At 41.7% G+C, this 4,956-nt stretch overlaps 1 pseudogene; it reads left to right on the top strand.

Annotated features, from left to right (window-relative positions):
- Positions 1–452: 452 nt before the first annotated feature.
- Positions 453–3,387, top strand: LOC131880629 (aspartate aminotransferase, cytoplasmic-like; annotated as a pseudogene).
- Positions 3,388–4,956: the final 1,569 nt, after the last annotated feature.

Raw genomic sequence — 4,956 nt, 5'->3', positions numbered from 1 at the left:
TCTTTCCGATATTTAAAGCGTCACATGAGTTGTTGCTTTGATAGCCAAAAAGAGGTGCCATTTGACTCTAAAAAACAAACATAGTGAAATCCTGCGAACTAATTGCAAGCAAAAATTGACAAAATGCTTCAAAAGAAGGTTCGTAAACCACTCTTAAATGACTTGTAACTTGTACTAGAGGGGGAAATTGTCTAATTGAAAAGTCATCGTAATTGAACCAATTTGAAAAGAAGGTCGTTGTAATTTGAATTTGTTTCATTTCAAATCAATAGAGTCAGGACTTCAAATAACTAGATTTAGAAATTATTGACACAGGCCCGCTCATTTGTCCGAAAAAAAACAAAAGTCCATCGCCAAGTACGGTACTACACAAAAAGGATATAAAATAAGCATCTTGGAAGTCGTTTGTTTTACGTAACAGTGTCTGGGCAAACTTGACTTCGAGCTTTCAGCATCAGTATCCCAACATGTCTGCACTCGATAATCTCCCCAAAGTTTCGATTCTGTCTCATATTGTCCTCATTGACAAAGCCGTAAAGGATACAGATCCAAGCAAAGACGACCTTTTGATCGGAGTATATCGTGATGAAAACGACCTGCCCCACGTCTTCCTTGTTGTGAGTTAAACAAGTACTGGCTCAAAGGATTAACAATGGGCTTGATAACCATAATTACACTGCTCTGGATGGATTGTCTGGTTACTCTGAGGGGGTAGCCCGAATCACTTTGGGAGAAGACCACCAAGCTCTTCAAGAGGAGTGTTGTTGTTTATCCAAACCTCAGATAACTGTAACGGTCTTTGAGTGGCCTTTGAGGTCCTCAAACGGATCTTGCCCACCCAGTATGTTTATATCAGTGATTCCACGTGGCTTGCCATTAATAGCATGCTTGAGGTAAGACAACTAGCACATGAATGCATTCCATGATGTATTTAGGACTAGGGGCATGGAACGAACAATTTTTGTAGTAACCCTCAATCGCTTTGACATACGCATACAACCTTAAAAAGAAAAAAAGGCGAAAAAAGAAAAGTAATATCAAGCCCCTCGGTTTAATGAGATTTCAGTTATTGTTATTTCATTTTAGTTTGTCTCTCCAATGCAAGGAAAAACCACATTCATTAAACGGCTGTTTTTATTTGCCATTTGCTCTCAGTTTAATGCTAGTATAAGAATAGCTGACATCACCGTAGTGAAGAATGATTAAGCTTGTCTCCATTCATGGAAGAATATCCGGGCGAGCACAGCCTGTTTATTTACAATTTGCTCTTAGAAAAGTGGCTCCCACCTCATGCATTACCGTTATTGGGATGAGGCCAACAAGTGTCTGGATTTTGTGGGTCTTACTCAAGACTTGGAGGCAGCTCCTCGAGGTTCCGTTGTGATTTTCCAGCCTGCTGCTCACAATCCCACGGAAGTTGATCCTACCCAGGAACAATGGCAGATTATAGCCAGAATTGTGCAGAGCCGAGATTTGATGACTGTCTTTGACTCATGTTATCAGGTATGTATTCGCCCCATCCCCCATTTCAACCAACGTCGTTAGCGACCCATTGTCTGAGGGTGCTTTGACATGACAGGCCACATGCCATTCACCTTCGATCCGCAGACCTTTGATTAAGTTTTAGATTAATTAACCTGATATGTACACAGAATACGTGTGGTCATAATGTTTGATTGCTCGCCATTTCAGGGCTTTGTCTCGGGTGATCTGGATCAGGATGCATGGCCTATGAGACATTTTGCTTCCCTTGGGATGGAAATGATCATCACTCAAAGCTTCTCCAAAACCCTGGGGCTTTATGGGAAAGGATCGCGAATTTCCTTATGGTCGTAAACGATAAGTAAGTAAACGGAAGTAGAGAGCTCAAACAACAGCCTGACTGAACGTGTCCTTGCTTAGGATCAAGTAAGTCACTTACGGCTTTGAGCTTCTTGGCGTAATTTTAAGTGGTTCATTAATGGAAACCTAACTATCATTAAGAAAAAGAGAGTTAGTCATTATTTTCTGTTCATGTTGCCATACTGCATCAATGCTTTTTTAGGTAAGTGCACCGCAATAATGATCAACAATCTGTAACAGAGGCTCACTTTGAATTAACCACTAATATTCACTAAGCTATTAAAACCCAAAAGAGTGCCTAATAACCTAAAAGTGAAAAAATACTCTAACTACATACAATTATGCAAAAATATCCAATGTGACATGCTTCTCGCAATAAAGGGGATAAGAATTTACTAGAATGGAAAGCAGTCTATGAGCTTGGACTTTGCACATGACATGCATGTTTTTGCCATTACCCCCTTTTGATTTTGTTGCACTTAATTGATTGTACTGACAAATTGCATTTTGAATGGGAACGAACAAACGCAGGAGAACAATTAAAACTAAGGTTAGATAAGTCTTAAAAACCTGGAAATGATGGAAGTTGCCGCCAAAGGTAAATAAATATGTCAATAACGATTGAAGCAATGTCTTGAGCCAATTTTTTCACACTCTCATGAAGTGGGTCCTCCTCCAGAACATTCTTGAAAGCTCCTTCTGGCAAACATTCTCCAATCCGTCAAACGAGCTGACGGGCATGTCTCGGTTTTCTCTTTAAAGATCCATCATTCCAAGATTGAAGGTCACCATCTTCAATTGTCTGACTGGTCTCACTGGGCCCGGAGCGGCTTACGGAGCGAAAATCGCTCGAGAAGTCTTCTCCTCTCTAGAACTGGAAAGCGAATGGCGCGATTCCGTTCGATCCATGACTAGCCGCATCAAGTGAGTCATCCGGCCTTTTCTGGCCACTTTAGGCGCCGAATGGGTCAATTGAGGCCTTCAGGGCTATTCATTGAGAGCATTTTTCCATGCCATAGGGAGAATCCGAGGAAGTTGCGAGATCGTTTGGAGCAATTGAATGGATGTCCCGGCTTGTGGAGTCATATTACTCGACAAAACGGCATGTTTTCTTACACTGGATTAACCCCCAAGCAATGTGCCTTTTTAGCCGTGGAGAAAAAGGTCTACATTTATCCATCGGGCCGAGCCAACCTGGGCGGATTAACTGATCGGGATCTGGAATATGTGGCTCAATCCTTTCACGAAGCACAACAAATTCAAGAATAAACCAATTGATTAATCAATTGATCAACCATCTATTCAGTCGAACAGTCTAAGCAAACTCGATCTTGAGTAACATCAGAATGATATAATACAACTCCTTGGAATTCGAGTGGAAATAACAAAAGAACAAATATCCAAGTGGCTCATGTTTGGCCTCGATTTATAAGCCCTTCCAACCGTTGGTCTCAGCCATCACCGTCAATGGTTGTCGAGGCTTTATCATGGTTAGCAGTCTAGTGTTGCCTTTGTGGTACCTTATCAATGTTTCGACGCCAACCCGACCTCAATGGACGGTTAGTTAAGCGTGGATGAAACGACTAGTCGGCTTTATCCATTGAGACGGGACCCATTCTGGATCCAAACATGAACACATTTGATCCACGAAACAACTCACATAATTGTAGACCCGGCGATTAGGAACTTATCCGACCAATCTCCTCCGAGCTTGTGAGGAAAAGAGCCCTCTCTAGAATGGTTGCAAATATCCCAACTCTTTCTGGTTTGTGATCTTATTTCACTCTTGGTAATTTGGGGGGAACGGGAACATTCCAGGAATGCCTCGTTCAAATTTTGGTCCAAGCGTACAAAATTGTTTTTGTTGGGAAATGTCTGCACCCGCCTCTGCTGCAAAGATTAGGGCGTCAAAATACAAATCTTGAGGGTCCGAATTATCAACAACGTTTGAAAGAAAAAGCCTTTCCCGAGTTCTCCAATGATTACATGTGTAGTCGTGTTCAAAAAGCGATATCCCTAATTGTAGGATGAAGATATTCTTCCCGAATTGCTTTTCTTGCGTCGTCAAGAAAGTACCAATTAGCTAGATTTCCTCACATGCAAACAGCGAATGCACAGATATTGGAGCTTTGGAAACCCTGTTATTTGAAGGACATTGCTCGATTAGATTTATCGTTGTCTGTCTGTCTGTCACAAATGGCTTCTTTTGTCAACGTCCCTCGTCCGTTCGCAACTTCTGTATTTTTCTGTTCCACCCCTGATCTAACTTGTGTGTTTTGGTGCAATGAATTCAAACTTTTGTAAAGTAGTTTTTCCTCTAGACACGAGTTCAATTTTCCGATTTGGTTTCATGTATATAATGTGGGAATGGCTAGTATTAGTTGATTGAAAATGAGGCGTGAGTTTCACAATTGTGTCAAGATAAGTTCCCGGAGTAGAGATGGATACAATTTCCTTTTCTTCGACACTTTATTGGATGAAAATCATATTTATGGGGGTTCTGCTTCACAATTGAAAGTCCAATATCCAATCTAGCCAAATGATATCGCAAAGACATGTAAGAAGTGCTTCTTGAGTATTTCAATCTCTCAACGGAATCTCTCGGTTTCAATGCTCAAAGTTTCGCTAGTTTCAAGGAGCTCCTTCCAACATGGTATGACTGCAAGGCCCAAGGGGCTTTCATTTCAGCTTTGAAGTCCAAGTGGACGTCGGCCTTTAAGCCTGAGAGTAGCTCAAGGTTTGGTTGGCTGGTCCTTGGATCCGCTATTAAATCATCGCCTTGACTTACTCAACTAACCCATCCGTCAACCCATGACAGGATAATATGGATCCAGGGACTCCAACTCGTCGTAATGGACCAATGACCAAATTTTGCGACCACGTTGGCTGAAAGAAACAGCAAATGAAATTTGGGCTCAGACGCTTGTCACAATCCTTCACGGCTTGTTTTTCTCGGGTTCCATTTTCCAATAAAGACCTGCATTATTTTTTGGCACAAGAGCCTAGGAACAAAGGCCATGACCAAGGAAGGGGAAAAATGCTTCAAGCCTCAAACTCCGAGAAAAACATGTCACTTGAAGGAATGAAAGGATAAACGCAGACCCCCATAGGACA

The sequence above is a fragment of the Tigriopus californicus genome, chromosome 5 (genome assembly GCF_007210705.1).
Source record: "Tigriopus californicus strain San Diego chromosome 5, Tcal_SD_v2.1, whole genome shotgun sequence".
Classification (NCBI taxonomy): Eukaryota; Metazoa; Arthropoda; class Copepoda; order Harpacticoida; family Harpacticidae; genus Tigriopus; species Tigriopus californicus.
Note: the sequence above shows the minus strand (reverse complement) of the source record. Positions and strands in the feature narration are given on the sequence as shown.